Below are 21,988 nucleotides of genomic sequence, written 5' to 3'. Positions count from 1 at the left end.
CATCTTGATCACAAGCTGCCTACGTACCCCACTAACAAATCCTTAAGAGGGGATCACGCCCGCACGTAGTTCTTAATTTATATATATTACAAATCAATATTCTATGATCAATTGTTAGGTACCAACAAACTCTGCATCAATGTTCTATAATCAAATCGCGAATCTGTGGCTGTGTCTTGAATGCTGTCTTTTGATGGGGTCTTTACAAAAGGGACATGTAACCACTTTGCTTCTTACTTGTCTTTGTTGCAAGCTGGACATTTTCGGCTAATTTCAGAAAAATATGATTCAACAGCATGTCCGTCGTCCAACGCGAGCTCGGATTCTTGACCAGACAACTTCTCATAAAATCTTTTGCCTCTGGTGACAGTTTCCCATTCTCAAAATTTGGTTATCAACCTTTGCATTAGAATTGGATGATTCCCAGAGGGGTTTCCCAGTGATCAACTCGTAGACAGTGCAACCAAGAGCCCAAATATCCGCTTCTAGACCAAACTTCTGCCTAAGCATGGATTCAGGTGCCATGTACCTTTTAGTTCCCCGGAGTCCCTACTTTTGTGTCCAGCTCTGTTCCAAAGTCATAGCAAGCCCGAAATTAGTGATCTTGGCGATCTCTGCTGTATCATCATCAATAGGAGTAACAAGTAGAACGTTGTTGTCACGACTCTAATTCACCCTTCGTAAGATGTCGTGATGGCACCTAGTCTCTAAGACTAGGTAAGCCTAACAAATTGCGGAATAACATAATAAGAGTTTGAAACTCAAACCTCAATAGCTGTAATAAATGGAAACTTCAAGTCAAAGAACAAAAATCTCCCAAAACCCGGTAGAAACAAGTCACAAGCTTCTAAGAGAAATACTAATGTCTCTATACATCAGAGTCTACTAAAATAAGGAAAAAAACATGATAAGGATAGAGGGGGACTCTGAGGTCTGCGGACGCTGACAGATATACCTTGAAGTCTCTGCACATAGGTAGCTCACTGATATTTGGGCTGGTAAGAAGTACCTGGATCTGCACAAAAAGATGTGCAGAAGCGTAGTATGAGTACACCACAGTGGTACCCAGTAAGTGCCAAGCCTAACCTTGGTAGAGCTATGACGAGGTTAGGTCAGGCCCTACTGGAAATAATAGAAAAAAATAAGACAGAGGATATAATAATATAATAAAATAACTGAGTAGTGAACAACACAACAAATAGAGGTAAACAACAGGGGGCGCTCCTGAGATACCGTTTCGTAGTTCCAAAAGTAAATATGCAAGGGGATCTCCCGACGTACCGCCTCGTAGTGCCAAAGTAAATATGCAGTACAAGGGGATCTACTGAGAAACCGCCTCGTAGTCCCAAAATAAATATGCAGTACAGGGGGATCTCCCAAGAAACCGCCTCGTAGTTCCAAAATAAATATGCAGTACATGGAGATCTCCCAAGGAACCGCCTCGTAGTCCCAAAATAAATATGCAGCAGGTAATCAGAGGAACAATAAATTTTCAGCAAGAAATCTTACAGTTAAATATTTAAATCAAATAGAGGAAAGCAGGTAATTCAGCTAAGCATGTTGGACATATTACAAGTAAGAGTTAAGACACGTAGATATGCGATACTAGGCTAATCATGATCACTACATATACTAAGGAAACTCAGTTAAAGAATTTAAAAGAAGATTACTCAGCAAGAACCGATATTTCCAAATTTAGCTCGTGTACGCACTCGTCACTTCGTGTACACGACGCTCACATATCACAAATGATACAACAGTATCAAATCCTAGAGAAATTTCCCCCACACAGGGTTAGACAGGTCACTCACCTCGAATCACGCTCAATCAGTCAAGTAGAATGTCTTTCCCTCGATTTTCTGACTCCGGTCGGCTCGAATCTAGTCATAATTAATTCGATTCAGTCAATACAAATTACAGGAATAATTTTCATATGAAAATATAAATTTTCTAACAAAATCCAAAATTTAACTCAAAATTCGCCCGTGGGACCCACGTCTCGGAACCCGACAAAAGTTACAAAATCTGAAAGCTCATTCAACCACGAGTCTAACCATACTAATTTTACCAAAATCCGTCCTCAACTCGACCTCTAAATCTTCAAATCTTATTTTCAAATCCCTAAGTTCAAATTCCCGATTTACACCTCAAAAACACGTAATCTAGTCGGATTATTCGATCATAATTCAATATTATGGAGTAAGAATGATCATAAGTGACTTACCTCAAGAATTTCCGTGAAAACCTCGCTCAAAATCGCCTATCCCAAGCTTGAAATGCCCAAAAATGGCAAAACTCGGAACCCCTCTGTTTTTGTATTGTCCAGGGGTTTCCGCTTCTACGAGATTTTAGCCGCATCTGTGATCTTGCAGATGCGAAAATTTCTTCGCTTCTGTGGCTTCATCACTTCTGCGGACAAGAATTTCGCTTCTGCGGACTCACTTCTGCGAGAAGCTGTCCGCTTCTGCGAAGCCGCCTGGCCCCCCTCATATCCGCTTTTGCGATCGAACCTTCGCAGGTGCGACGCAGCTTTTGCGGACCACCCGTCCGCACCTGCGATCACTGCCTCACCAGCCCCTCGTCCGTTTCTGCCCTTGCCATGCTCGCTTCTGCGAGCTGCTCGCACCTGCCCGCCAATTTTCGCAGGTGCGATTGCATCAGATTCAGATTTTCTTGTAAGTCCGAATTCGATTCGTTAACTATCCGAAACTCACCCGAGACCCCCGAGAGCTCAACCAAATATACCAACAAGTCCTAAAACATCATACAAACTTAGTCGAGTCTTCAAATCACATCAAACAACACTAAAACCACGAATCATACCCCATTTCAAGCTTAATGAACTTAAAAATTTTCAACTTCTACATTCGATGTCGAAACCTATCAAATTAAGTCCGATTAACCTCAAATTTTGCACACAAGTCATAAATGACATAACAGACCTATTTAAATTTCCACAATCGAATTCCGATCCTGATATCAAAAAGTCAGCTCCCCGGTCAAACTTCCAAACTTAAATTTCTATTTTAGCCATTTCAAGCCTAATTTAGCTACGGACCTCCAAATAATTTTTCGGACACGCTCCTAAGTCCAAAATTACCATACTGAGCTATTAGAATCATCAAAATTCTATTCCGGGGTCATTTATACATAGGTCGATATCCAACCAACCTTTTTACCTTAAGTTTTAGACTTTGGAAATAAGTGTTCCAATTCATTCCAAGACCTCACCGGACCCGAATCAATTACCCCGGCAAGTCATATAACAACTGTAAAGCATAAATTGAGCAATGATTGTGAAAACAGAGCTGTAATACTCAAAATGACCGGCCGGATCGTTACAGTTGTGAGGCTTTATATCGCAGTGAATGATTCCCGCACCATGAATGCGACTGAGCCCTAAAACGATGTTTTTTGTGTGTTATTTACCTTTAATCTATGGCATTCCTTTACCGGAATAATTCAAACGATCAGCCAAGCTTCCACCGGATGTATATTCTAACAATAAGTTGTAGAGGAGAACACCGTCTTCTAGGGTGACTTTAAAACCGAAAGACCGAAGAATGTGAGGAGAATCTTCAAACATGCGGAGAAATTCCCTCTCTACTTGAAGCGATTCAGAACGGGCTGAACATACGAGACTTTACCGCAATAAGTGGTGGAATTTGACTATGATCAACAGTACCAGCGTTATCAGTATTATCAGTGGAAGCTAAGGAAACAAACCCAAATTCTCCTTCCTTGTTTAAACGATAGAAATACACATATTTTATTTCAAAAGAGACTAAGCTCATTTAACAAAATTTAGTTAGTTTATTTTAAGGAAGAGTAAAGAGCAAAAACTAAAGCAAAATATAGCAACTATATTTGTTAATTGTATTGTTCTGAATATTTTGTCAATTCCTATCTTTAGATATTATTATTATTATTATTATTATTATAGGTATATATTTTTAAATCAATGTTCAAACGTTATTCTTACTCTTTAGATAATTAACGTTTTTCATTACAAATAGATAATTAACTTACTCTTGTTTAGTGATGTACATAATCTTTTTATGTCTAAGCTCGCTAACTATGGTCTTGACTTTCACTTGAAAAATATAGAATAATTATGCATGAATATTGAATCATCAAGGAGAAAGGATATTTTAATGCTCAAGAGTAAAGCATATTTTATGAGATTTGAGGTAATTTAGTAATTCTTAATATATCTTAAATTTGTATTTCAAATATTCCTTTTAAATAATAACTTTTAGTTATCAATTACCTATATCATCTAATAATTTCAAATTAGTATTCTATAAAATACGCGACACATCAAACATTTACACTGTATTTACAATTTGTAGCTATACTTTCAGCAAATTTATCATTCATAGCTATATTTGAATTATATAGTAAATTGAAATAAGAGATTAATTATTTTGAACTGAAACAAGAGAGCAACAAGCTCTTGTAGCTCAGTTGGTTAGAGCGTTCAGTTAGTTAGCGGAGGTCTTGAGTTTGACTCTCAACAAGAACATTTTATTTTTTTTGGTATTTCTATATCTTTCCTTAGTTATATTCGTTGCGTGAATAAATGCAATACATATTGTATTCGTTGTACGAATGAATACAATTGCGCGAACGAATATACATGTTGTATTTGTTGTGCAAATGAATACCGTTCACACAAGTTGTATTCGTTGCACATTTGAATATACGTGATATAAGTTAGTAACAATTGAAAAATAGTTACAAATAATAATTAAGCAAATTATAGTTACCATGCTCTAAATTATAGTGGTTTATGAAAATTCTTGTTCTATTTTACCTCAAGATATGCATCACTTATTTCTTTAAGTGTAATCATCAATTCAAATGTGAATTGGCTTCATTTGAGTCCCATATAGATGGGATTTGGATTACTTGATCTCATTATATGATTTTTGGGGTTGAATTACGTTATGCCCAATGTCTATTTATCAGAGCTATATATCAATTTATGCATAATTAAAATTAAAAATACCTGAGGCAGTACAACACACATAAATCCTATCTAAGAAGTAAGAAGATAAATGGTGTTGCATCAACACTATGTTTGCAACAAAAGTCTTTATCGCTTATCCCTTTGAACTTGTCATAGGATCGATCCGAGGTTTATTTTTTATCTGAAATGCTGTGCATTTAGTAAATACACTTACGGTGGTTATATATAGATCCTTATCTCAATTTGGATACTTGACAAAAGCATTCCATATCAATTATCATTGGACAATTTGATCATAATAATTAAAGATATCAGTAACCTAAAAAATAAGGTAGGTGACCTGTTACATCATATTAAAATTGTATTGGTAAAAAATAAATGTTACACGTGGAATTATATGAGGATGACAGGGCAAGATACGTGGATCACTAAGAAGATGACAAATGGAGTATCACATTAAAAGATTCATGATTTACAACAGGTACGAACAAATCACTCACGAGATGAAAGGATACGGTTGCTCGAGCCTAAATTACTCAGTGAAGAGACATAGGCAGGATGAATCAAGACAGTAAAGAAGGAAGATTCATGAACCTCTAATTAATTTGGAAGAAGAATCAGAACCGTTACAGAATCTTCATGAACAGTTACGGTTGCCAATTATAACGTTTCATTAATGTTATTAATGCTTATAATGATTCGGTCATAAAAGGGAAGAAACGTTATATTTGTAAATTCCTATATAAGGGAAGGAAATTTCACTTGTAAGGACACGTTCTGATGAACATTGGAATATAATTACTTTCTTGTGCTTTCTATTAATTACTTTGTCATTTCTGATTCTTATTTCCTTTCTTATTTTTGAGAGAATATTGAATTTCTTGATTATCAGTAACCCGAGTACTTCTAAAAATAGGCTTTGACTGAGAATCTAATTCTTTGGTTAAACAAATTGGTTCAGTTACCAGAATCTGATAATCTTCTCTTACTTTCCAAATCACTCTCTCTCAACTGAATCTTGTCGAATGTCAATGACAACAACCAGTAGGTGGAAGGAACCTCAGTTCCGTCACCTCAAGGAAGCCCACGCAATTCAAGAGAAGCATCACCAGAAAGATCCACTACTCATAATAATGAACAACATGGAAATGAACAAACTGTCGAGCAGGATGCTGTGAAGCAGTTAATTGCTGAGTACGCGAATGATGCTCTCCAGGCTTTCGTGAGGGGATTATCAACTGTATCACCCACACCTCCACCAAACAATACTGCAACTGTGAAAATTTCACGATCAGGGTTGGCTAATTCTGGGAGCAGAGGAACTCCCAACGAGTCACGTGATGGGAGACCAGGTACGCCTAATAATTCTGATTTACAAACTTTAATACTAACCTTGCAGAAACAGGTGAAAGAATAAAATGACTGTATTGAGCAAATACCCGGCGTACCACCTGTGATCAAAGGAGTTGATTTCGATAAATATTCACAACAACCATGGAAACCAAGCGAAACTCTATTACCAATTCCCAAAAAGTTCAAAATACCTGACATCCCGAAATATGATGGAACGGCCGATCCACGTGACCACGTTACTGCATTCACCACGGGAGTAAATGGCAATGATTTAACCAAGCAGGAGATTGAATATGTGCTGGTCAAAAAGTTGGGAAAACACTTACTAAAGGAGCGTTAACATGCTACTCTCTTTTACCTAAAAATTCTATTGATTCTTTTGCTGAGCTTGCAGATCTATTTATAAAAGCACACTCGGGTGCACAAAAAGTTAAAAAGAGAATGGAGAATATATTCAAAGTAAAGCAAGGAGATACAGAATTGCTTCGAGAATTCGTAGACAGATTCCAACGTGAAAGAATGTTGCTTCTAAGAGTACCTGACAATTGGGCAGTCATGGCATTTGCAAGCAATTTAAATGAGAAACGTTCAGAAGCTACAAGGAGGCTTAAAGAGAGCCTACAAGAATTCCCTGCCACGACATGGAATGATGTCTATAATAGGTACAGTACCAATTTACGGATCGAAGAAGATACCGTAGCTCAGTCAAGGGTTGAAGAAAAAACAGGTTCGAGGCGGTTAGAATCTGAGAAGAGGTCTGGTAAGAGTAGGTACGAGCCTTACATGGGACCTTTGGGGCAAGAAGCTCGTTCCAAATTCGAAGACGTGCAGGCTGATCACAGGTTCGCAAATAGAGATTCAGGTTCGTCATCGTCGAGATTCAGAAAAAATCAAGGTGAACGTAACAGAGATGCTAATACAAACGCAAAGATTGGGGACTACAATTTTAACGTGAGTACCTTCGAGTTGGTCGTTGTTTTAAGAAGCATGGGAGATAAGGTACGATGGCCTAAAGAGATGAGATCAAATTCAAATAGAACAAACCCAGACTTTTGGTGCGAGTTCCATAATGATCACGACCATAGAACATCAGACTGCAGATTATTACAAGGTGAGGTGGAACATTTATTAAAGCAGGGTTATCTGACGGAATTGTTCAGCGAGAAAGGCAAACAAGCTTACATGAAAAATAGGCAAGAGCCCCCAAAACCTCCGTCTCCAAATAGAACAGTAAATGTGATAAACGGAGGGGAAGAAGTCAACGGCGTAACCTATACAGCCGCGAGAAAAACAACAAAGTTCACAATAACTCACGGGAAGCGAACTCGCCAAACTCTGGAATACGGCAACATAAACTTTGATGATGCAGATGCCGATGCGTTAATGATTCCTCACAACGATGCACTGGTAATATCTTTACTTATACATGATACTAATGTAAAATGAGTTTTGATTGACCCAAGTAGCTTTGTGAATATCATTTTATTACGAGTGATGAACGAAATGCTGATGGGCGATCGTGTAGTTCCAAAAGCACATTCCTTATCTGGGTTTGATAACTCAACCGTTATTACAAAGGGCAATATTAAACTAAGCACATACGCAGAGGGGGTCACCAAAGAAATAAAATTTCAAGTGATAGACACGGATATGGCCTATAATGTGATTCTTGGGAGGCCGTGGATTTATGATATGGATGTTGTGCCATCCACATTACATCAGGTTATCAAATTCCCTTCAAAATGGGAAATTCAACAGATTCGAGGAGATCAACAAACTTCAAGGAGCATCAATTCGGTGATACAGCCAAGTCAAAAAGATACGAGTGCAAATCAAAAAGATGCGGGTGCAAGTGAGAAAGATGCGGTAAATCAAATTTCAATAGAAATTGTATCAAAACAAACAGATGTGGATTCTAGACCAGATGTAATTCAAGAGCCAGAGGAGAACGAAAATATTAAAACAATGATTGAGGAGCTTGAAGCTGTTCCACTATTCGAACATTGGCCAGATCAAAGAATTCATATCGGAGCAAAGTTAAACCCAGATAGGAGAGGTAAGTTAATTGATTATTTAAAAGCTAACGCTGATTGTTTTGCATGGTCCCATTTAGATATGACAGGTATACCTCCGGAGGTGATGATTCATAAATTAAATGAAGATCCATCATTCATACCTGCCAAACAAAAGAAGAGGAAGCAAGGATCATTCAAAAATCAAGTGATCGATGAAGAGGTACAGAAACTCTTAAAGATTGATTCAATACAGGTAAAATATCCTAATTGGCTAGCTAATATTGTGGTTATTCCATAAAAGAATGGTAAATGGAGAGTGTGTGTGGATTACACTAACTTAAATAAAACATGCCCGAAGGATTCATTCCCTTTACCGCATATAGATTAACTGATTGGAGATACCACAAGCCACGAATTATTAAGCTTTCTAGATGCGTATTCTGGTTATAATCAAATAAAAATGGACCCCTTAGACGAAGAAAAAACTTTATTTATTACAAATAGGGGGACTTATTGTTACAAAGTCATGCCTTTTGGCTTGAAAAATGCTGGAGACACGTATCCGAGGTTGGTGACCAAGATGTTCCAAGAACGCCTGGGGAAGACGATGGAGGTGTACATTGATGATATGTTGGTCAAATCTACACAAGCGGAAGATCACTTTCAACATCTTTTAACTACCTTCGAGATCCTTCGCAGATATAATATGAAACTGAACCCAGAAAAGTGCGCTTTTGGCGTAGCTTCAGGTAAGTTTCTAGGCTTTCTAGTATCTAATAGAAGAATTGAAGTAAATCCTACACATATTAAAGCTATTGAAGAAATACCTGATATACTCACAAGCAAAAAAGAAGTACAAAGATTGACAGGTAGGATTGCAGCTCTGGGAAGATTCATTTCAAGATCTTCAGAGAAAAGCTTTAAATTCTTTTCAGTTTTGAAGAAGCAAAATCAGTTTGAATGGACTGAGGAATGCCGATAATCCCTCAAAGATTTGAAGGCATACTTAACAAATCCTCCCTTACTATCTAAACCAAGGGATTGAGAAAGACTTTTTGTATATCTTGCAGTTGCAGAAGTAGCTGTAAGTGCAGTTTTAGTAAGGGAGGACAAAGGTAAACAATCTCCTATTTATTATGTTAGTAAATCTTTATTAGATGTTGAAATTAGATATCCTCATCTAGAGAAACTAGCTTTAGCATTAGTCATGGCAGCTAGGAAATTGAGACCATATTTTCAATGACATCCTATCTCCGTAGTAACTGCATATCCATTAAGGAGTATTTTGCATAAACAAGAATTGTCAGGCAGACTAGCCAAATGAGCAATAGAACTAAGTGAATATGACATTATTTATCAACCTAGAACAACAGTAAAATCTCAAGTTCTAGCAGATTTCGTCGCAGATTTAATACAAAAATAATTCCTGAACTAGAAAAGGAATTACAAATTTTTAATGGAGCTAATCCAGGTACGTGAACTTTATTTACTGATGGCTCTTCAAATGTCAAAGGAGCCAGTTTAGGTATTGTCTTAATCCCACCCTCAAGTGAAAGTATAAAACAAGCAATTAAATGTTACCCTATTACTAACAATGAAACAAAGTATGAAGCTGTAATTGCAGGTTTGGAACTAGCACGAGAACTCTCCATAGAGCAAATCAAGATTAAAAGTGACTCTCAACTGGTAGTCAATCAGATGCAGGGGACTTACACTGCTAGAGAGCCACGAATGCAACAATACTTGGAAAAGGCACGAGAATTGGTCAGGCAATTCCAATCATGGAAGATCGTGCAAATACCTAGGGAAGAAAATGCAGAAGCAGATGCGTTGGCTAACCTTGCTTCAGTTGCAGAAGTAACGAGTGAGGAAAATGCCATTGTAATCCATTTATTTCATTCACCACTTGACCAGGATAAACATGAGGTAAGCTTTAATAATTTAACCTGGGATTGGAGAAACGAGATTGTTAATTTTTTGCAGTACGGGATCGTACCTGAAGGCAAGAAAGAATCTCAAGTGCTTCGAAGAAAAGCTGTTCGTTACTGCCTAATTCGAGATAATTTATATCGAAAAATATTTGGCGGTCTATTAGCAAGGTGCCTTGGACCCAATCAAACGGAGTACGTGATGAGGGAAGTACATGAAGGGCAATTCGGAAATCACGCAGGTGGAAGATCTTTAGTTAAAACACTAATTAGGGCAGGATACTACTGGCCTAAGATGTAAGAAGATGCGGAAAATTTTGTAGCCAAATGTGATAAGTGTCAACGATATGCCAACAATATGCATCGACCTGCAGAGTTATTACATGCAGTTATTTCTCCATGGCCATTTATGAAATGGGGAATGAATATAGTAGGGCCTTTACCACAAGCTAAAGGAAAGGTACGGTACTTATTAGTGTTAACATATTACTTTTCAAAATGGGTAGAGGCAGGAGCTTTCAAATAGGTGCGAGAGAAGGAGGTTAAAGACTTCATTTGGCGAAACATTATATGCCGGTTTGGAGTCCCAAAAGAAATCGTATGTGATAATGGCCCACAATTTATAGGCTCGAAAATCACAGAGTTCTTTCAAAGTTGGAAAATCAAATGAATAACCTCTTCACCTTACCATCCTGTGGCAAATGGACAAGCTGAGTCGATGAATAAGATTATCATCAATAATTTGAAGAAGAGACTAGAAAAATCGAAAGGGAATTGGCCTGAAGAATTACCAGGAGTGTTATGGGCTTATAGAACCACAACAAAAATAGCCACAGGAGAAACTCCATTTTCGTTTGTGTATGGTTTAGAATCTTTAATCCTGGTTGAAATAGGAGTATCAAGCACGAGATTCGCATTGGCAATGGAAGAGTCGAACAATGAGGAATTAAGAACAAATTTGGACTTACTCGAAAAAGAAGAGAAGCAACTTTAATACGGATGGCAGCACAAAAGCAAATCATAGAACGATACTACAACAGAAAGGCTCACCTCAGGTACTTCAAAATTAGGGACTTTGTTCTTAAAAAGGTTTTCCAATAAACGAAAACAACCGGAGCAGGAAAGTTAAATCCAAATTGGGAAGGACCCTATAAAGTTCGAGGTATCACTGGAAAAGGTGCCTACGAGTTAGAAACCATGGATGGCAAGGTTTTACCCTCGAGTTGGAATGCTGTTCATTTAAAGAAATACTATTTCTGAGCAAATGAAATACCCACGGTCAGGTATCGTTCAATTACGATTTTCGTTTTGTATAGTTAAAATTATACTAACAATTTTAGATAATAGGAAAAAAGCTAGCCCACACCAAATAATGATATTAGACCTGAAGGACACGCGGAAGCAATATTATTCCCGGTCTAGGGTTGCAACCTTTCTGATGGAAATATAAAGGGTTAAGCAGTCATCATCTAAATTATATATACCTCCGAGTCCCGTACATTTTTCCTTTTCAGGAAATGGACCACATGGAAGGAATAATCAAGTGCTCGAGATTTCATACTTCAAAGCTCAAACACTTGGGGGACTATATATATATATATATATATATATATATATATATATATATATATATATATATATATATATATATATATATATAAGGAAGGCAAAGAAGATTAGAAAAGTCAGAATTCAAGTCAAACCTATGGTCTACCCAACAAATTGAAAGTTAAGAGCAAAAAACGCAAGCCTGATTCAAAAACCTATGAAGAATACACTCGTGGATGTAAATTTCAAAATCTTACGAGTGTTTAGGTTAAAGGCAATATTTAGTCATGGGTTGCAAGATATACCCTTGAATTTTATAAAATCTGTTGAAAAGAAAACAATTACGAAAGAGTTATAGATGATACTTGAATACATGTAAAGTATTATACAATTTGAAAGTTCGAATGATACAAAACTTCCTCAAAGTTATTCAAAGAAATGTGTGTGTTCCTATTTCTTCTTTCGTATGTTTACACCATTATGAAGTTGAGACGTCTTCTTCATTAAGTGTCGTTTATAAAAGGGCCCTCTTTTATAATTCGTGTCTGTTCAAAAAGTCACGGAGTATTGAAGCATTTTTAAATGCATAATAAAAGAGTAGAACAAAAACTCAAAATGAAATATTGTAAGAGTAGAACAGAAACTCAAAATGAAATATTATATAAACTCGGTTAAAACTAAGTATAAACTTAGTTCAAATCAAAGTATTTGATATTAAACCCCAAAATGGATCAGGGGTAATACTTGCCAACCATTCCACAAATAAAAAAAATACAATAAACTTTCCAAACACAAGTTCATTATGGGGCAGATTCTAAAGTAGTACTATCAGCAGCGGGAGAAGTCAAGATGGCATCATCATCAGCAGCAGAAGGTTCGACTTGAGCAGGAGAGATTTGAACACTAACTTCACCACGAGTAAGTTCATCACCCTCGGGAATGCCGACCTCAAGTGAAGAAAAGTTTTGACTTTGCTGAGTTTTTTCAATGGTTTCCTTAGTTTTTGCAATCTCAGCAGTCAAGTCAAAACCTTCCTGGTTAGCCTCCACAAAGTCTCGAGGCGCGTGTTTAAGAAAGCCCAGCTTACATCAAGAGTTGATTTATCCTCAAGGGCCTCATAATCCCTCTTCCATTGCTCAATTTCGGCCTCCAACTCTGCTTTTTCAGTCAAAACAACATGATAAGAAGTTTGTAAAGGGGCGAGTGATCTCTCTAAGAACTGGACCTTGTTAGAAGATGCACGAAGGTCTTCTTGAGCCTGAGTGAGCGTTTGAACAAGCTCCCCGGCATAGACTTCCTTCAAATTAAGCAGTTCTTTCAGACCCCTAATTTTCTCAGTAGCTTTAGAAAGTTGCTCGACAAATGAAGACTCAAGGAGGTCTTTATCCTTGCCCACTTGACTGGAAGAGGCTTTTTCAATCGCCAATTCTGCTGCCATCACTTTCACTTGTTGTTCCAAAGCACACTTTTCCTCATCTAAAACTTCTTTTTCTAACTGAAGGCCTTCAAATTGTTCTTTCCAGTTGTCCGCTTCCGTATGATAGTCGTTGACTAACTGCTCAGTATGGACAATTCTCTTCATCAGCTCTATGCTTATCATGTTGATCTACAAAAGAAAGGGAATAAGTGATTATCAAACAAAGATAAAGAAATCACATGCAAAATAAAAAGCTAAGGCTTATACCTTTAAATATTAATGGACAATGTCATTCATCCATGTCAAAGAGCTGTGGTTTTCCAATTTAGACTTCTCAACTAGGCCAATCAGCGGTTTCAGCCATACATCAGCTTGGCTGGACTTTTTCAAAAGATTACCATCCTCGGGGACTTCAATGGTAACTTTTTTCATCATCCTACTGCTACTGGAAGAACCAACTTCAACATGAGAAGTGGTAGCAATAGGGATAGTTGAGGAAGTAAAAATAGCCATGGGAGGAGCAGTGGCAGCAACAACAGGCGCGGGAAACTAAGAACCAATAGGAGCAAATACTGGAAAGGAGGAAAGGGGTGCTTTATCAGAAACTAAGCCAAAGTCTTCACTATCAAACCCATAGGAAAACAATTGTTCTGTAGAGTCACGAGGTGCACCAATCATCTCTTCATCAGAGCTCACCAAAGTGGCATTTTCAGGCTCATTCACGGGAACTGAATTTGGAGGAGGAATGGCTTCATCATCCGAAATAACGCGTCTCCTAGCCCGAGGCTTACGCACTAAATAGCCCTCCTCTCATTCCTCTTCACCCTCATAAGCATGAGCTTTCTCTGCTTTTCTCTTTGATGAAGAACTCAAAATCATCTCTTGAGCCATGGACAAAGAAAGTCTTGATGAAGCAATAGACGCGGCACTAACACCCCGTATGGGAAACCCTAGCAGAAGAAGAAGTTAGTAAATCTCCAAATAAATATGAAAGAAAGGAAGAAAGTTAAAGGGAAGCATACCATGAGTTTTAACTTTCCAACCAAACTATGAGAAAGGTATTTCCAAGACCTTCCTTCCATAGGAGCAACCGACAGTAATTTTTCTACCCAAGCACGGGAGTCTGATATTTCTTCGACAACTTCCATGGTTGCTAAAAAGAAAAAAAAACAACCACGGGATCGTAAGTTTCTTCTTCCTTCATAAAAGAGAAGAAAGATATCTAAAAAAAACTTACGTGCAAAGTTTCATTTTTCTGGAAAAGGCATGTTCTCTTCACCCACTAAATCACTTGGGGGAGAAGCAACAAAACGAGCATACCAGCCACGGTCTTTATCATCTTCAGGGCTAACCAAAACCCTTTTACTCCTACCACGAGAGTAAACACCCCTGAACGAAACAACTTAGGGGAATAAAGATGAAGCAAGTGTTGAAAGGTGAAGGGTAAAGAGGCCGAATTAGCCAGGTATCTTAAACATGCAACAACTCTCCATACAATAGGACCAATCTGTCCTAAGAAAACGTTAAAGAAACGGCAAAATTCTATGATGGTTGGGTCAATAGTGTAAAAGGATATGTGTAAACGAAAGAGTAACCAGCTTGGAATGAAGTAATCCTTTGGTTTGGACCAAGAACTAAAATTGAAAAGTCAAATTTCCAATGGCATTCTTTTCGCACAAGAGAAATCAAACCCTCAGTAATCTAGGAAGGATAAACGTCGGCACGATCATGGGAAGTCATAAAAGTAACTTGATTTCTAATTGATTCACGATCAGTGGAGAAAGAAAATTCTGTAGGAATAATTTCGTCAATAATTGGTTCTCGAATAGGTTCACTCGAATCCCTATTTCTGGCAGAAGATCTATGAGTTGAAGAAGCCCTAGTTCTAGAAGAATAAGGGGTAGCAACGTTGGTTTGAGAAGTAGAACCACGAATAGATACAGATCCTAAACTATGTAATCTACCACCTCTTCTACTCCTAACATGAGCAGTTGAAGGGGGAAGTTCATCTACAATTGCTACTCTGCGAGGATCGGGGTTTGATGAAGACATGGTTATATAAGAAAATAATGCGTGTTGAATAACAAGAACGACTAAAGAAGAAAAACACTGCAGATTGAAGGTTTTGTGAAACTAAAAGTGACTAACGCAGCCGCAAGAAAGCTTTAAAAACCGCTGAAGAGTCACATACCCAATCGACGAACCACGTAGCACGTACATTAAATGGAAGTGACATACGAAGCGATGGTTATAAAGAAAATGCAATAATACATGGGAAACGGCAGAAAAACATTCCCGCCATAAATACGTGCCACTTCCCAAATATTCAATTGCAGAATATTCGGCAAGTGGGGGGACTATCTGTATTGGTAAAAAATAAATGTTACACATGGAATTATATGAGGATGACAGGGCAAGATACGTAGATCACTAATAAGATGACAACTGGAGTGTCGCATTAAAAGATTAACGATTTACAACAGGTACGTACAAATCACTCACGAGACGAAAGGGTATGGTTGCTCGAGCCTAAATTACTCAGTGAAGAGACACAAGCAGGATGAATCAAGACAGTAAAGAGGGAAGATTTATGAACCTCTAATTAATGCGGAAGAAGAATAAGAGCCGTTACAGAATCTTCATGAACAGTTACGGTTGCCAATTATAACGTTTCATTAATGTCATTAATACTCATAATGATTCGGTCATAAAAGGGAAGAAACGTTATATTTGTAAATTCCTATATAAGGGAAGGGAATTTCACTTGTAAGGACACGTTCTGATGAACATTGGAATATAATTACTTTCTTGTGCTTTCTATTGATTACTTTGTCATTTCTGATTCTGATTTCCTTTCTTATTTTTGAGAGAATATTGAATTTCTTGATTATCAGTAACCCGAGTACTTCTAAAAATAGGCTTTGACTGAGAATCTAATTCTTTGGTTAAACAAAAGTACACTTATAGTATAAAATTTATTTACACTATCTAACATATACATAACTTAAAATTTAAATCCAATAAATATGTTAAGATACATACAAACTTACCACCATAAAGAAGTTTGTTCTTTATTATTACAACAAAACAAACACTACGTACTAAAAGTCGGATGGTTGTGACATATACAAATGTTCAAAGAACTTTAGAAATAAGTGTTTACCCTCAAAATTGAATAACAATTGAATTTGTACGTGGTTTTAAGGATACTTGATCTAATTTGATACAGAGTAATTATGGGAATAAAAGATAAAAGATAAATGCAAACCACGCAAGTTGAGCAATCCTAGCCTTGTGAGATTAATCTCCCTCGAGCTAGAACTAATATTATCGATGCCGGAGTAAAATGAACTGTGACAAAGCTAGAGATAACAGTATATTGCTTTTTTGATATGTGTTACAATGTGTTTAATGAATTGTCAAGTCCCCTTTATATATTCAGGGAAACCTACCTTTTGGGGTATTATTTTATTGTACTATAAAAAATATAAGTCCTTTATTTTGAAGACCGTTGGTTTCCTTTTTGGCTAATTCCGTAATTTCTGCCAAAATGATTGAATGGCAAGAATCACGGACCCCTGTTGGATGAGTTGGCAGAGCTTTCTTCGATACCATTAGAAACAGGACCGGTTACGCCTTCAGTAGACTCGAGGGCAAATATGATAATCTCGATGGCTAGTTTTGATGATGCTTTAGGTCCGATCTTGAATATTATATTCCGCCCATGGCTGACCATGTGGGATGTCAGATCGAACCTCAGAATTTGAGTTTTACCCAATTACAGATGTATCAACCTTGGCCCTCCGTTTCACAAGCTCGATCGAACACCGAACTCGATTTTATCCGTACACAGATAGTCCCCTCTTTTTTCGGAGAGTAGGTGAAGAAAAAGGATACAAGCCTCAGATTCTCATTTCAATATATATCATGACGTAAGAGACAAAAATACGACATCAAATCCCTTAGTTTTTCGGAGAGTAAATGATGAGAAACGATACGAGCTCCCGATTCTAACTCCGATAAATCATGACAACGAATTCATGGCGTAAGTGATAAGAACATTTGAAACGTCCCGTCGGTCCAGTATTTAAGGCATTAAATGTGTGTCAGTTGATGGTCGGCCGCTACAGGATGCGAACCGCCTTTTGAGAAAACTATAAATACCCCATTTCATCCATTCATTAGAACTTTTACATTCAAACATCTGCTTTTGTGTTTTAAGAAAGCTTCACCACTTTCATCTTCTAGTTTTCTAGCTTAGCCTCAAAACTTTTTCTCTTCTAGTTCTTTTGGAAATTTACATAGGTTATTTTGCTAAGCACGCCTCCTCTTTTACCAACACTTTCTTCTCCATTGTTTATAAAAAATGGCAAAGACTTCGAAATCGGTTCCTCAAAAAATAAAACCCTTCTTCCTCGTAACCATCTGAAAATGTTTCGCCTGCTGCTATTGAGGAACCAACACCGGAACCCCCTCTAAAGTCATATGTCCCTTCGGGGTGCCCAATCGGGGCCGACTTCAAGATCGAGAAAATCTCTTCAGTACCGGGTCGGTGCGAGCCGGTCTCGAGGTATATATGTACGATTACTGCGGTGTCCTCGATAAGGTCAAAAAGGACTGCAACAGGGAAGATAAACTCGTAGTGATCCCTACACCCGAGGAATTGATCACCACCTACGTTGAGGGTTTTTAAGTGTTTATACTTACCCTTTCACGTTGGGTCCTTTAGATCTAGTTATCATAGCCTTTTGCAAAAGGTATAAAGTGACGCTCGAGCAGATGCATCCTTCATTTTGGAGGATTGTTATTCTGCTTCGTTTCTTTGTGAGCAAGCTCGAGGGGTGTCCATTTACTATTGATCACCTCATGCGCCTGTATAGCCCTCGACTTTACCGAGGGGGATTACTCAAGCTCGCACGTCGAGCCACTAAGTCCTTATTCTTGAGCATCGATGATGATCGGGACCGGGGCTGGTTGGGCCAATTCGTTCGAGTGAGGACCTCAGACTTAATCCCGGCTGCGGATATGCCATTTCCAAAGAAACGTAAGTATAACTTTGCCTTCAAGATTTCTTTTATTGCTTTTCTTTTCCCTCCCTTCTCATCGATGTTATGTGATGATGCAGATGTTCCTCAGATGTCAGATATTGTTCCTCGACTCAAGGAGTGGGTCGAGGGCATTATGACATAGAAACCTTATTCTGAGCGCTTATGGCATGAGCTCTCGAAGGGCCGATGGGAGGCCCGTAACCATGGTGAGAATTATTTATCTAAGTTATATTTGATCTTACTTTCACATCATCGATCCCTGAATCGTTTTATTTTCTTTTTGCAGGTCTACCAAAAGATGTCGAAATGTGGCCTCCATTAGCCGATGACGACATATACGCTGATCCTCCTGCTCCAAAGCAGGATAAAGAGAAGAAAACAAGAAAAGCTCCTAGTTCCTCGAGCCCTGAAAAGAAAAGACCGAGGAAGCGGCTGGTGTGCAAACCTAAAAATGCCAGCGCCCAAGAACTCTCATCGAACTCAATCCATCGGTTGAGGGATGAGTCCGAAGAAGAAGAAGAAGAATGTGAATTGGTGGCTTACGTGAGAAGCGGTTCCAAACTGCCTCAAGCCATGAAGGCCATAGAAGAAGCAGTGGTTGAAGGCTCCGAATCAGGGAGGGTTGAGGCCGTTTTGCCCGAGCTAGGGGGGTCAAAAAAGAGACTGTGGCCGGTACTTCTCGGTCAGAAGATAATGTGCCTAAGGAGACGCTTGGGGTGATTGATATCTCTGGGTCGCCTTCGTTTACCGATTCTATGATAAATCAGTCTCATACGTTGAAAGATAACCTCGGCGAAGGGGCCCAAGGAGCAGCAGATTCTTTCCACAATTTCTTCGATGGCCTGGATTCTACCTTTCCGGAGGATGTCACCGGGTTGGGAGACTTACTGGTACCAAAGAAGATACCATCCCCGAGAGCTGGCAGATCTTCATCAATTCCAAAATTAGTGAATCAGTTCCCAACTCCGAGTGTTGTTCCTACTCGGAGACGAGCAATTTTTATGTCCATTCCGGAGGACGCCCGGGTTCTCTCTGCCTCGGTGGGGATTGCCAGTTACCTTCGGTGCTTGGTGACTGAAGAGGATCAAGCTATAATGAACGAGGTGGAAGCGCCCTACCTGTTCAACGAAGCTCAACAGGTGCTGAATTGGGTGATTTCGAATGTTCCTTCATTTTGTACTTAGATTTAATCATGAATAATCGTAACATTTTCCATTGTGCTTGCAGGCCTCTGTGCTTCATCATGAGGCCTTTCTCCTATATCGGGAGGAGTTCAAGCATTACGAGTCCGAGACTCAGGAGCTTGCTGAGAAGGACGCTTACAAGCTTCTTAGTGAGAAGCTCCAGGCCGAGTTAGAAGCGGCTCGAAAGGAGCATGCCGATCTGGTCGAGCAGGTAAGACAAATATTCGAACTTAGTGATGATGATTCAGAAACATTGGCTAACAACCCGAACCCACAAGTTCAAAAGAGACTTGAGTAGATCGAGCAGCTCTAGGTGGAGGTGGACATGGTGAAGGCTGAGGCCAAAGAATGGAAGAGAAATATGGACTACTTGGCCTCGAAAATAGAGACTGCCCGGGCGCAATTGGCTTCGACTGAGGTTTAGCTATAAAGGAGACATACTCGGTGTAGGTCAATACGATCGAGGGACTCCAATCTCAGTTGAACTCGGATGCTTCTAGTCAAGAGAACCTGGCCAAGGAGCTTGAGGCGGCCAAGTTAGAGGTCATCGCGGCCAAGACCGAGGCCGATGATAAAGTGGCCCATTTCAAGGCCAATGTCAAGGCCATCAGGAACAAGCAAGAAACATGGTGAAGCATGCGAGGTGGCAATCCCGAACGGAGGCCCTCGAGGGAGTCCATGCTCAAAATTTAGACATATTGGCTGAAATCGAGAACGCCAAGATATGCAAAGCCAAGGCCTGGAACTTGGCTTATCCTGAGGAGTATTCCGAGGGGTCTGAAGAGTCAGGTGGTTCTGATGGTGGCAAAGACCCCGTAGCGATGATGTAGCCCCCAATGAAGATTAGGCCATTTAGAATCTTTTTGCTTTTTGTACTATCCTTTTGTTGAGGTCGTTCGGCCCGTTGTAAAAAATATATATCGGGGCTATTCAGCCCTTGTAAAGAAATTTTGATATATATATATATATATAAGGCTTTTATATAAGGCTTTTCCTTTTCATAGCTTCTGAATTTTTCCTTTGCTTTTTTATTTGTATTCGCAAAGGTCGAAAGGCCTTAGCATAAAACGATTAGGTTACGTTTGAAGGTTCGAACAAACCTTGCCTTTACTTTGTGTTAAGGCATTGTAGGGATTCGGTGTTACCGAAAACTTTTCCAATAAAAAATTTAGGTTTATAGCTTGTCGAGGGTAGCCTTTAAAACCGGTTATAAGAATTTTTTGAAGGCCTTGTTTTTGCTACGAGTTTCGGACGTCTCTGATTCATGATGATATGGTCATAGCCTATTTATTTCGGGAAATGCCAAATGAGCTTTTGTACCCTCGGGTTTTGTTGACCCGGGAATGGCCTTAGCCTTTTAATTCGGGCAATGCCAAATAAGCTTTTGTGCTCTCGGGTTTCGTTGATCCGGGAATGGCCTTAACCTTTTAATTTAGGCAATGCCTACAGTCCCCGAGTGAAGTGAATGTTCGAACTCAGATTAAGGTGACCCTTGGGCTCGATATATTTAGGGGATCAGGTGTAGGAAATTCCTTGAGAAATTCAAGAAACGTTTTTTAGGACAAAATGTTTATATGCAAAAAAGAGTCTTCTTTTTTATTCTTGTGCATTATAGTTGTACATGTATACATGTTTTGTGCCAGGGCTCGAGTGATTTGAGCGGGCATGGTTCATTTGACCATTTGGCCCTTACAATAAATCCTATTGATCAAGGCCCTTCAATCATGAAGTCGAAATGCCTTGCTAAATTCGATATCCGGGGATATTGCCCCCCCCCCCAGTGTTCGAGGTTGACCAAAGAGAGGCATCAAATGCTGTTGTGATCATTGTCCCCGGTTCGTAGCCGGCCTTCGATTCTAAATTAGCACGATCTACTTTTTGCCTCATTAAAAACCTTGCCGGAAAACCCATTTGGGATAAAGCCGGTTCAAGGGAAAAAGAGTGCAATACGTGCTTTCAGACCTAGGGTCTCGAATCATCCTTTGTTGGTTACCTATAAGTGTTAGTTTAAAATGTAAATAAAAGAAAGAACGGGACCGCACCTTAACAGTAATATCGCTTTAAGTGAGTTATATTCCAGTTGTTTGGTAGTTGCTCGTCGTTCATTGTTCTGAGCTTGTAGGATTCTTTCCCGGTGATCTCGATAACTCGGTACGGTCCTTTCCAATTCGGCCCAATTTCCCTTCATTCGGGTTTCGGGTGCTTAGTGTGACCTTTCTTAGTACCAAGTCCCCGGTATTGAAGTGACTAAGGTTGGCCCTTCGATTGTAATACCTTTCGATCCGCTGATTTTGGGAGGCCAGTCGGACAAGGGCGGCTTCGCACCTTTCATCTAATAGCTCCAGGCTCGTACTCACAGCTTCGTCGTTTGATTCCTTCGTTGCATATAGCCCCCAATGAAGATTAGGCCATTTAGGATCTTTTTGCTTTTTGTACTATCTTTTTGTTTAGGCCATTCGGCCTTTTGTAAAAAATATGTATCGGGGCTATTTAGCCCTTGTAAAGAAATTTTGATATATATAG

The 21,988-nt window shown here is 38.9% G+C and overlaps 1 pseudogene; it reads right to left on the bottom strand.

Annotated features, from left to right (window-relative positions):
- Nucleotides 1-202: 202 nt before the first annotated feature.
- LOC107798063 (mitogen-activated protein kinase kinase kinase 20-like) lies at nt 203-3,794 on the bottom strand (annotated as a pseudogene).
- Nucleotides 3,795-21,988: the final 18,194 nt, after the last annotated feature.

Source organism: Nicotiana tabacum, chromosome 22 (assembly GCF_000715075.1).
Source record: "Nicotiana tabacum cultivar K326 chromosome 22, ASM71507v2, whole genome shotgun sequence".
NCBI classification, from domain to species: Eukaryota; Viridiplantae; Streptophyta; class Magnoliopsida; order Solanales; family Solanaceae; genus Nicotiana; species Nicotiana tabacum.
The sequence above is the reverse complement of the archived record's forward strand: the minus strand, read 5'-3'. Positions and strand labels throughout refer to the sequence as shown.